The sequence below is a fragment of the Melanerpes formicivorus genome, unplaced genomic scaffold (assembly GCF_026170545.1).
Source record: "Melanerpes formicivorus ecotype bairdi unplaced genomic scaffold, bMelFor1.0.p_v2 SCAF_99, whole genome shotgun sequence".
Classification (NCBI taxonomy): Eukaryota; Metazoa; Chordata; class Aves; order Piciformes; family Picidae; genus Melanerpes; species Melanerpes formicivorus.
Genome location: NW_027142451.1, coordinates 634,674 through 647,612, shown reverse-complemented (window position 1 = coordinate 647,612; position 12,939 = coordinate 634,674). Strand labels below are relative to the sequence as shown.

General features: G+C 47.3%; 1 protein-coding gene across 2 annotated transcripts in view; it reads right to left on the bottom strand.

Annotated features, from left to right (window-relative positions):
• Nucleotides 1-12,939, bottom strand: part of DPYD (dihydropyrimidine dehydrogenase) — a 609,010-nt gene that overhangs the window by 60,699 nt on the left and 535,372 nt on the right. The window lies entirely within an intron of this gene.

Here is a 12,939-nt window from a genome sequence, read left to right as displayed (position 1 = left end):
TAATATCAACAAAATACACAGGACTGGGCCCAGTACTGATCCCTGGGGGACACCACTAGTGACTGGATGCCAGCTGGATCTGGCACCATTCACCACACTCTCTGGGCCCCAAAAAAGGAGGAAAAAAAGAGACAAGCAGAGAGCAGCTTGTTGAAGAGAGGAGAAGAGAATCATAGAATCAACGAGGTTGGAAAAGACCTCAAAGATCATCAAGTCCAACCTGTCACTCAACACCTCATGACTACTAAACCATGGCACCAAGTGCCACATCCAATCCCCTCTTGAACACCTCCAGGGATGGTGACTCCACCACCTCCCTGGGCAGCACATTCCAATGGCTAACAACTCTCTCTGTGACAAACTTTCTCCTCACCTCCAGCCTAAAATTCCCCTGGTGCAGCTTGAGACTGTGTCCTCTTGTTCTGGTGCTGGTTGCCTGAGAGAAGAGACCAGTCTCCAGCTGGCTAAGGTCTCCCCTGAGCCTCCTCTTCTCCAGGCTAAACAACCCCAGCTCCCTCATCCTCTCCTCCTAGGGCTTGTGCTCAAGGCCTCTCACTGGAATGGAATGGAATTAAAAGACCTTTGAGATAGAGTCTAACCTATCACCCAACACCATCTCATCAACTAAACCATGGTACCAGCACCCCATCCAGCCTCTTCTTAAACACCTCCAGTGATGGTGACTCCACCACCTCTACATCAAGAATGTAGCCAAGGTCAGCAAAAGCCAATCAAAGGCCACCAGCTAGGATCTGCTAGAGTGAAGAAGCCAAAAAGAAAGAGAGTTAGTTTACCCAACTAACTTTACATTAGTCATCAGACCAATGGGATAATTCAGACCTTATCATTATTTCCCCTTTTACATCCAAGGGTAACTTATTGACATTCTACTTAAAACCTGTGGAAAACTTCCTAGGCATCAGCCTAAAACTGCCCCAGGCAGATTGCCCAAAAAGAATCCCACTCCTGACAGTAGCTTTTTAGAGCAACATCTGGCTCAGTTGGTAGTGCATATGACCGTTAATGGGAAGGTCTTGAGTTCAAGCCTGCAGTGGGCAGTAGTGTCCTCCCTACCCTAGTCATGAGGTCTGTGGTGACAGGTTGGACTCGATGATCTTTGAGGTCTCTTCCAACCTTAGTGATACTGAAAATACTGAAGTTCATTGGGGCAGGGGGTAGGGGTGTCATTCAAGCCATAACACAACTGAAGCACTCCGTGAGGATGCAGTGAGCTCACGGGTTAGCTGCCTGCTGACACTCAGAGGGACAGTCGGCTGGCATCGTTTCAGACTGTCCACACCTGGGTGACACAGGTACACACATTTGGCACTTCTCACAAAATGCTGTGTCGTCTTCACACAGATTCTAGGACATTCCAGTATCTCCTGTTTGAAATAAAAGATATTCTGGAGATCTTCTGGAAAAAACAAACAACCCCAAACACCTCACTGGTTTGCTTGGGTTTGGAGCCTCAGGCTGGAAGAGTTCTTTTCTTCCAGTGCAATTTTCACTAACACCCAATGTAGCTCATTTTTATGTCCATCTGTCCATCCTTTGTGGCTACTCTGAACCATTGCTTTCTCTCTTTTAGTTTTCCTTTTTTTATTTCTTTTTATCTTGTTCCCTTTTTTATTTTCTCCTTTTTTCTTTTGGCTTTCCCTTTTTTATTTTTCCTTTATTTCCTCCTTTCCCCTTTTTCCTTTTCCTTCACCCCCCCCCCCCCCTTTTTTTTTTTCCTTTTTTATTTTTTTCTTTAAGTTTTTTCCAATAGAATCATAGATTCACAGAATGGCCCAGGCTGGAAGGGACCTCCAAAGGTCATCTAGTCTGACTTTCCAGCAGTCACAGCAGGGACATCCCCAACTAGATCAGGCTGCCCAGGGCCTCGTTGAGCCTCACCTTCATAGAATCAATAAGGTTGGAAGAGACCTCAAGGATCATCAAGTCCAACCTGTCCCCCAAGACCTCATGACTACTGAACTATGGCACCAATGCCACATCCAATCCCCTATTGAACATCTTCAGGGATGGTGACTCCACCACCTCCCTGGGCAGCACATTACAACAGTTAACAACTCTCCCTCTGAAGAACTTTCTCCTCACCTCGAGCCCAAACTTTCCCTGGTGCAGCTTGAGACTGTGTCCTCTTGTTCTGGTGCTGGTTGCTTGGGAAAGAGACCAACCCTCTCCTAGCTACAATCACCCTTCAGGTAGTTGTAGACAGCAATAAGGTCTCCCCTGAGCCTCTTTCCAGGCCTCAACCACCTCCCTGGGCAACCTGTTCCAGTGTTCCCCTACCCTCACAGTAAAGAACTTCTTCCTAACACCCAAGGTACACTCAGTCTATATGCAGAGTAGTAACTCTGTGCCTGGGAACATTTCTGGCTATAAGGATGATGTCATCTATCCTAACAAAGCATTACATTTTCATGCCTGCTTTTGGCCTGTGCTGACTTATCAGTGTCTCAGGCAATTCCTGGAGTGCCTTTGCAAGTCAGCATGCTCCAGGAGCCATTCCCCAGCAGGCAGCCTGCCTGCAGCCAGCCTGCTTTGGAAACTAATAGCTTCTGATTGTCGGCATAGGCCTAAGCACCAAGGAATATTCCTGGGCACATTTAATTCAAAAGTACTGACACATTCCTTCCTTTCTGAAGTTAGGTGCCTACAGGAATCTAGTCCCTCCTGAGGCAGTGCCCAGACAGGATGAAGGAAAACAGGGTAACACCCAACTGTTTTCAATGAAGGTATTCTCTGCCATCAGGGACCTCCTGCAACTAGAGCTACAAAGCGTAATGCCTAACCATAAAAAGTCAGCTCTGGTGTGGAGTTATTTACACACATCTCACTGCATTTTATAACAGTTAGGGATATCTCTTTTGTCTCCTTTTTTTGTTTGTTTGCTTGCTTGCAGGAAATAAAAATATAGACACAGCTTCAAGGAAATAAACAACGTTCCAGCATGAGCCGAAGAAGGCACTGTGTCCTCAATCAAATATACAGGAAGCTGCTGCACCAGGTATGCCCTTAAGACAAACTGCTTCTACATCTGCCTTACACCACACAGGATTCCTTTCACAGTCTGCAAAATGCTGCTCTAGTCTTAATTAGGGAGTGAAGCAACTTCAGGATGCACTGAAGCTTTCTTTTTGATACTGTAACTGGTATTGGTGATATTGATATTGAGACCGGTACAGACAGAGCATAAAATCACAATATTTGGATTGAGCTCTCCTTCCTAAGTGCAGTGAAAACCTTACAAAAATAGCGTTGAAGATTATATCATTATAGAGTTTTGGATTGGAAGGGACCTTTAAAGATCACAGAATCACGCAATCACCGAATCAACAAGGTTGGAAGAGACCTCAAAGATCATCAAGTTCAACCTGTCACCACAGACCTCATGACTAAACCATGGCAGAGGAGGTTGCTAAACCCCTCTCTATTCTATTCCAAAAGTCATGGCAGTCTGGGGCAGTCCCCACAGACTGGAAAAGGGGAAACATCACCTCCATCTTCAAAAAGGGTAAGAAGGAGGAACCAGGGAACTACAGGCCAGGCAGTCTCACCTCTGTGCCTGGAAAGATCATGGAGCAGATCCTCCTGGAGGCACTACTGACTCAGAAGAATAGTGAAGAGGTGATTTGGAACAGTCAGCCAAGGGCAAATCCTGCCTGACCAACCTGGTGGCCGTCTATGAGCAGGTGATGAAATTAATAGCTGAGGGGCGAGCAACTGATGTCATTTACCTGGACCTGAGCAAAGCCTTTGACACTGTCCTGCACCACATCCTGGTCTCCAAACTGGTGACACATGGGTTTGATGGGTGGACCACTAGATGGATAAGGAACTGGCTTGATGGCTGCACCCAAAGAGTGGCTGTCAATGGCTCCATGTCCCAGTGGAGGCCAGGGACAAGCGGAGTCCCTCAGGGATCAGTCCTGGGACCTGTCTTGTTCAACATCTTTGTGGGTGCCATGGACAGTGGCATTGAGTGCACCCTCAGCAAGTTTGCTGATGACACCAAGCTGTGTGGTGCAGCAGACAGGCTGGAGGTAAGGGAGGCCATCCAGAGGGACCTGGGCAGGCTGGAGAGGTGGGCACAAGCCAACCTCATGAAGTTCAATAAGAGCAAGTGCAGGGTCCTGCATCTGGGTGGAGGCAATCCCAGGCACAAATACAGGCTGGGCAGTGAGTGGCTGGAAAGCAGCCCTGAGGAGAGAGACTTGGGGGTGCTGGTGGACGAGAAGCTCAACATGAGCTCTCAGTGTGCACTTGCAGCCCGCAAAGCCAATCAGATCCTGGGCTGCATCAGGAGAAGTGTGGCCAGCAGGTCGAGGGAGGTGACTTTCCCTCTCTACCTGGTCCAGGTGAGGATGTCCCTGTTGGCTGCAGAGGGGATTGGGCTGGATCAACTTTGGGGGTCCCTTCTGGCCCAGACTATTCTATGATTCTATGATTATCTAGAAGCTTCAGAGGTGCTAGCTAGGGACTAGATGACCTTTGGAGGTCCCTTCCAACCAACACCATTCTGTGATTCTGTAGTCTTCCCCTGGGATTTGAGTTAGCACAAAGGATCCTTGGTAGTGATAGTGCCAGAGTAATGAGACAAGTGCTGGTTTGTTTTTCTGTGCCACAATGGCCCAGCTCGAGCTTCCACCCCACCAACACTCCTCATTGCCAGCACATGCACAGAGGCAGGGGGGAAAATATAGGAAGTGGAAGCCATGCAGCAAGGTAGTGCTTCTGTAAGATGGAACATGGGTCTTTCCTTCAACATATGCTGAACCTTAGAGCTCAACTCTGTGTCAGAAAATGCTGGGAATGCAGCCTAGAGAAGGGAGGAAAGACAGCCTGGTGTGCTTCTGAGCAGACATACTGCAAGCCGAAGATTGCCAGAAGATAATTACAACCGCTGCTACTTCATACTTGCCTTTTCCTTTGCCTTTTAGTAGAAGATAGATCACAGTAATAATAAATCCTTCTATGTAAATGCAAAGCAGAACTAAAAATGAAATGGATGTCGCAGTTTGGATTTACCGCTTCGGTTGCCGTTGATTTCTCTGCCAGCCCTGTGCCAGGAGCTGCCTCTAGCAAGCAGCCGAACTCCTTCCAACTCCACTCTCGTGAACGCCAGACACAGACACCCTGACTTCCCTGCTCTATTTTTTCTATGTCTCTGTGGTGGTTTGAGCCTTAACTGGGATTTAAGAGCTCAGATGAAGGGCATGGCTGAGAATCCCTCCCCCCTCTTCCTCTTTCCTGATCAAGAGGGGGGAAAAAAGGGAAGTAGCAAATCTACTGAGAAATAATTTGGAGTTGGTTTGGAAGTAGAGAGGCAAACATTTTCTTCAAACAAAACACACAAGCCCTATGAGGAGAGGCTAAGGGATCTGCTCCATCAGGTCCATGTTCTTCCCATATTGAGGCTCCAGACCAGCAGACAGCACTTCAGGTGAGATCTCCCCAGAGCAGAGCAAAGCATCAGGATCCCCTCTCTCCATCTCTGGCCACACTGCTTTGGATGCAGCCCAGGCTGCAATTGGCCTTCTGTGCTGCAAGCTCACACTGCCTGCTCATGTCCAGCTTCTCAACCATCAGCACCCCCAAGTCCATTTCCTCAGGCCTGCTTTCCATCACCTCCTCCCCCAGGCTGTATTGACAGTGAGGATTGTTCCAGCCCAGGTGGAGAACCCTGCACTTGCTCTTGTTGAACCTCATTACTCACTTTTTAAACAGGAAACAGAGGTCAACACTTCTGAGGGCCATCACGTTGTTTCACGTCTGCTGGGTTTCGAGAGAGAAGGGCCATTCGTAGGAGGAGTGTGAAACTGATTCCAAATCCTACAAAGCACCTGTAGTTTGGTCACCAGCATTACTGCACTAATGCTTTCACTGCAATGTGACTGAATTACTCAACATTTCAATTTGCATGAGCAAATGCTTTCATCTCTTCACTGGAAATATTTCCTTAAACAGTAAAACATCTTCAAAAGATGAATATCATAAATCAGTTCCATACCAGTGAAGCTACAACTAAGCAGTCCTCAGCAACATACTGCAATTGTTAGGTATTATAGTATCATTCAGGGTTGGAAGGGACCACAAGGATCATCTAGTTCCAACCCCCCTGCCATGGGCAGGGACACCCCACACTAGATCAGGCTGGACAGAGCCTCATCCAGCCTGCTCTTAAACACCTCCAGGGATGGGGCCTCGACCACCTCCCTGGACAACCCATTCCAGGGTCTCACCACTCTCATGGTGAAGAACCTCCTCCTCACATCTAGCCTGAATCTCCCCACCTCCAGCTTCATTCCATTCCCCCTAGTCCTGTCACTACCTGAGATCCTGAGAAGTCCCTCCCCAGCCTTCCTGTAGGCCCCCTTCAGATACTGGAAGGCCACAATTAGGTCACCTGGGAGCCTTCTCTTCTCCAGACTGAACAGCCCCAACTCCTTCAGTCTGTCTCATAGGAGAGGTGCTCCAGCCCTCTGCTCATCCTTGTGGCCCTTCTCTGCACACCTTCCAGCACCTCCACATCCCTCTTGTAATAGGGGCTCCAGAACTGGAGGCAGTACTCCAGGTGGGGTCTCACCAGGGCTGAGTAGAGGGGGAGGATCACCTCCCTCGACCTGCTGGCCACACTTCTCCTGATGCAGCCCAGGATCTGATTGGCTTTGCGGGCTGCAAGTGCACACTGAGAGCTCATGTTGAGCTTCTTGTCCACCAGCACCCCCAAGTCTCTCTCCTCAGGGCTATCCTCCAGCCAGTCACTGCCTAGCCTGTATTTGTGCCTGGGATTGCCTCGACCCAGATGCAGGACCCTGCACTTGCTCTTATTGAACTTCATGAGGTTGGCTTGTGCCCACCTCTCCAGCCTGTCCAGGTCCCTCTGGATGGCCTCCCTTCCCTCCAGCGTGTCTGCTGCACCACACAGCTTGGTGTCATCAGCAAGCTTGCTGAGGGTGCACTCAATGCCAAAGTTGGCAAGTCCTGTTAGAATAAAAATCCTTCATTTTCTTAACTCTAAACCAAAGAATTTGATCCCCTCATGACTGTACAAGTCAGGCAGAACTCAAAGGCAATAAAGCCATCGCAGGAAATATTTTAATTCATCTGCTCGATAATTTCTATTTCTCGCCATTATTTTTACTTTATTGTACTTCCATAATACCCTCAAACATACCTATAAAAGTTTACAGCCCCTTTCCAGCAGCATATGGTGTGTGTTGTGAAGAGAAGCGTGTTTATGAGCTGCAAGACAGGAGGAAAATAGAAGTACCCTTAAGGGACTGATGAAGGGAGACTTAACTATGCTTATGAGCTGAGATTTTGTGGTAGCCACCACTACCTGCCTAATCCTCAAGCCTCCATGTTTCCACCAAAATTGCACTGCAGAATTACCTTGTCTTGGGTGACACTGGAAAGTCTCAATGCTTGAAACTGAAAGCAAGTTCTGTTGCCACTCAGTCCCTTTCACAGCTGCAATTCACGGCAACAATGAAGGGCCATGAGGATGGGCAGAGGGCTGGAGCCCCTCTCCTATGGAGACAGACTGAGGGAGTTGGGGCTGGTCAGTCTGGAGAAGAGAAGGCTTCAAGAAGATGGAACTGTGACCTTCCAGTATCTGAAGGGGGCTACAAGAAAGCTGGGGAGGGACTTTTTAGGTTGTCAGAGAGTGATAGGACTGGGGGGAATGGAGCAAAACTAGAAGTGGACAGGTTCAGACCAGATGTTAGGAAGAAGTTCTTCCCCTTGAGGGTGGTGAGACACTGGCACAGGTTGCCCAGGGAGGTGGTGGAAGCCTCCTCCCTCAAGGTTTTTAAGGCCAGGGTGGATGTGGCTGTGAGCAACCTGATCTAGTGTGAGGTGTCCCTGCCCATGGCAGGGGGGTTGGAACTGGATGATCCTTGAGGTCCCTTCCAACCCTGACAATTCTGTGATTCTATGTTCTACATTTTAAGGATGGGCAGTATAAATAAGTAACATTATAGTTGATAGGTTCCAGAATTCAATTACTTTGAACTCAACTGCAAGGTCTTGCCTGGGATGACCTAAAAAGAAATACAGTTTCAGTGGCATGCTCCAGGCTTTCTCATGAATTCAGACATAGTGTGTAAAACAAGGTATTTTATAGCTTTTGTCTATAAATAGATCACAAACTGGGGAAAAATACAACATAGTAATAGGAAAAAAAAAAAAAGTAATAATTATTGCAAGCAGTCAAACAGGAGAAAAAAGAAAATAATTGATGAAAGCACAGACACATGACATGACATATCCTGACTAATATATGGGTTACACAGGTGACACACTTAAACTAAATAGTCCCAAAAGTGGCAGTGAAAAGCAGAGCTGTGGCATATAAAATAAAAGGGAAGCAAATAAAACCCAAGTTCTGCATGGGACAGCAATGTGCCTTTGTGGCCAAGAAGGCCAATGGGATCCTGGGGTGCATTAAGAGTAGTGTATCCAGCAGATCCACGGAGGTTCTCCTCCCTCTCTACTCTGCCCTGCTGAGACCTTATCTTGAGTACCGCATTCAGTTTTGTGCTCCCCAGCTCAGGAGGGACAGGGATCTGCTCAAGAGAGTCCAACAAAGGGCTGGAAGGATGCTGAAGAGACTGGAGCACTGCTTGGTGAGGAGAGGCTGAGAGCCCTGGGGCTGTTCAGTCTGGAGAGGAGAAGACTGAGAGGGGATTTAATAAATGTCTATAAATATCTGAGGGCTGAGGGTCAGGAAGGAAGGGAGAGGGACAGTCTGTGCTCCCTTGTGCCCTGGGATAGAACAAGGAGCAATGGATGGAAACTACAGCACAGGAAGTTCCACCTCAACATGAGGAAGTTCCTCACTGTGAGGGTCCCAGAGCACTGGAACAGGCTGCCCAGAGAGGTTGTGGAATTTCCTTCTCTGGAGACTTTCCAGCCCTGTCTGGATGCATTCCTGTGCAACTTACACTGGATTCTGTGGTCCTGCTCTGGCAGGGGTGTTGGACCTGAAGTCACCATCCCTGGAGGTATTCAAGAAGGGATTGGACGTGGCACTTGGTGCCACGGTTTAGTCATGAGGACTTGGGTGGCAGGTTGGACTTGAGGTCTTTTCCAACTTTACTGATTCTATGATTCTATGATTCTGTGATCTCCAGAGGTCCCTTCCAACCCCTAACATCCTGTGAGCCTGTGATCATGATCCTGTGAGTGATTTCATTAAAACTTGCCTGCTGAACTGAATGAAGGGCAAACAAGGTCTTAGCAATGCGAGGATTAGAGCCACCTTCTTAATAACAGCTACAGGAGGTATTCTTAAACATCAGCCATCAGAGTAACCACGTGCAATCAGCCTGAATGAGAGCCCAAGAAATCAATAACATGCTTGCCAGGCCCCTTCAAACCATTACAGAGTCCCAATGTGCTGTGGAGCAGCAGATTACAGGCTGCCTGTAATTGTTCCCTGGAACAATCCAAACAGAGTTCCTGGGCCTTAATGAATTCTGTACAGCATGAATAGGTCAGCAAAGTGCAGAAATCTCTATTCTTAACTCCTACATGTATAAATGGTGTGCCCAGCAGCTCCCTTCACACAGTTGCCCTGTGCCAGGGTATGACTAATGGGCAATGAAACAGAAAGTCATTTTTAATCCATTTCTCCATAAAAACCTCAGGAATTATTGCTCTGACTGCTGAGGCATCCATGTGGTTAGGTCAAAACCACACAAGATTACAGAAAAACCTTCAAGGTAAAAACCTTTTTATAGCAATAAAAATAAAACAGGTGGGGAAGGACATAATCGCGGTCCTTAGGTATGATCTTAAACTGGAAGCAACCAGACATTGCAGCTGCATATTGTTAGATACTGTTGGCTCCAGTGGCTTATACTGAGTCACTCTCTGAGCACTGTTAGGATGTGGTGGCTTCCAAGGATAGCCCCTAGTGTGCAGCTGAAAGGGCCAGAGGCTGGCTTGAGCAGATCAGCCAGGACAAGGCTCCAAGTCCAGCAAATGCTGGTAGCAACCCGAAATTTCTCCCAGCAGTACTCAATGCATTCAAGTTTGAAAAGTCCTCCCTACATTTAGTCTCTGAAAGCCAGCATGAGAGCTCCATCATTTCCACACAAAGGCTTTCCTTCCAATCAGGATCAGACACTTTTCAGGTGGCTGAGCCCAGGGTCTGGAATGTCTGGAAAAGGTTGAGCATAAATGCAGCCCTAATACATTTGTCTAATACATTTGTCCAGTAATATCCAAACCAGGAAGGACATGGACCTGATGGTGCAGGCCCAGAGAAGGGCCACAAAAATGATCAGGGGGTTTGGAGCAGTTCTGCTAGGAGGACAGGCTGAGGGAGCTGGGGGTGTTCAGCCTAGAGAAGGCTCCAGGGAGAACTAACAGCAGTCTTCCAGTACTTGAAGGGGGCTACAAGAAGGATATAGAAGGACTGTTTGCAAAGACCTGCAGTGATAGGATATGGGGCAATGGTTTGAAATGAGAGAAGAGCAGATTTAGAGTGTATATCAGGAAGAATCTTTACTATGAGGGTGATGGAACACTGGAAGAGGTTGCTCAGGAAGGTGGTTGGGGACCCATCCCTGGAGATACTCAAGGAGAGGCTGGACAAGGCTCTGAGCAACCTGTTCTAATGGAGGAATATCCCTGCTGACTGCAGAGGGAGTTTGACTGGATGAGCTTTGTAGGACCCTTCCAACTCAGACCATTCTGTGATTCTATGATTCTATTTTGCTCCTGCTTTTCCTGAATACTTCCTTTTGCTCCACACCCCTACCCCCCCCAGTTCAACTCATCAGCTTGGTAGAGTTGTCACTCTACATCATAAAATCCTCCCCACTGAGTTTCCCTACACCATCATTTAAGCAGGACATGTGGACGCTTGAGAGTTTAAGCTTCTTGAGCCTCTCCCCATAAACCACTCCTTCTAGTTTCCTTGTACATCTGTGCATGTCACCACACCCAGGGCTGTCCTTAAGGGCCAAATCTGTTCCTGAGAGAGTTAGGAGATGTTGTACTCAAAAGTCCTCTCCAAACTACCACGAGTATAACTCAGTTCTCAGAAAACAGGCTGAAAATGAGTATGTTCTCTGCTGTCTATCATGAACACCACTGACTTTGCTTTGCCCTGTCCTTGCACAAAGCACGGTGGTGCACCCAGCACCTTGCTGCCCATGTAAATGTCTTTCTTAGGTGAGAAGTTCAAAGTGCCAATGATGCTTTCAGAAGCTAAAATCCCAGGCCTTTACTTGCATGTCAGTAAGTACATATGGGACTAGAAGCTTAAACAAAATGGGAACACAAATATAAAAGTGCTTTGCTAGTAATAGCTGCCTGTAGACATGGAAGAGCCATTTATAGAACCATAGAATTGTTAGGGTTGGAAGGGACCTCAACGATCACCCAGTTCCAATCCCCCTGCCATAGGCAGGGACACCTCACACTACATCAGGTTGTTGACAGCCACATCCAGCCTAGCCTTCAAAACCTCCAGAGATGAGGCTTCCACCACCTCCCTGGGCAACATGTGCCAGGGTCTCACCACCCTCACAGGGAAGAACTTCTTCCTAACATCACTCTGAATCTACCCTTTTCTAGTTTTGCTCCATCCTCCCCACTCTCTGACACGCTGAAAAGTCCCTCCCCAGCTTTCTTGTAGCCCCTTTCAGATATTGGAAGGCCACAAGAAGGTCTCCTTGGAGCCTTCTCTTCTCCAGACTGAACAGTCCCAACAGTCTGTCTCTGTAACAGAAGAGCTCCAGGAGGTCATCCTCTTGGCCCTTCTCTGGACACATTCCAGCACCTGCAGATCCTTCCTGTCATAGGGGCTCCAGAACTGGAGTGCTCCAGGTGGGGTCTCACCAGGGTGGAGCAGAGGGGGAGAATCACCTCCCTCACCCTGCTTGCATAGTTGTTCCTAAGCCATCTGCATGGCTGTCTGATAGAGCCTGCGACTCTGTAAGGCTACATTGTGTGCAGTATCAAACGTTTTAACAGTGCTTAATGAATAAAAAGATGGTTAGAAGTACTGCTTAGAAATACACAGCATTGTTAATAAATGACTTTGCTGGCTAGGGGTGTAGATTTCAGGGGAAGAATTTCATGTCATCAGGTTCCCAGACGAGTAATTATAGCTTACATTTTGAAAGACACAACTTTGCTTTCACAGATGCAATTTGCATCAAAATCTGCACTTAGGAAATCAGGGAGAAGAGTTTTGTACATGTAAATTAATTGCTGACACATTTTTCCAGTGCTTGAACCACAGACAACAAACTATCAATCACTACTGACCAGGGCTTTTTACTCAGAGAGGACGCAGAGTATAAGGCTCTGAAGGTAAGACCAGTCCCACAAATAACTCAGCATCCTAAGCATCCTTAAACTCCATGAGTTTCACCTTACAAAGAATAATCTTTGTACCAGCAGTAAAAGCTGGTACAGAGCTGAAGAAAGAGGGAGGGAGAGGGAGAGAGAGAGAGAGAGAGTGATTTGCTCTCAATGAATATGAAAAAGCTGATCCCTGCCATTGAGGAAAATTCTTGCACCAGCAAGTGCTGACTGATTGCAATGAGGAATGCTTTATCACCAAGATCCAGACACCCTTCCATATGGTGATTATTATTCCTGTCATGACCCTCTGGTCATCAAGCCACAGTGCCTTTTGTCATGAAACAACTATCCAATAAGGAATAACCTAGGAATAAGCCTGTAGAATAATATCTTCTACTTGCGTATACACACAGCAGGAGGAGGAAAATCTTCTTCCTATGAGTTATTACCTGCCCTAATCCACTTGGGAAAATAGCAGTATTTCCCTAATTTTGTGAAGCATGCAAGCACATTTTTCACAACCCACAGATACCTGAGTAGCTCAACCCAGAGCTGAAAGCAAATCTGAAAGATCTCTCAGGTAGTAACAAATAGTCCAACATC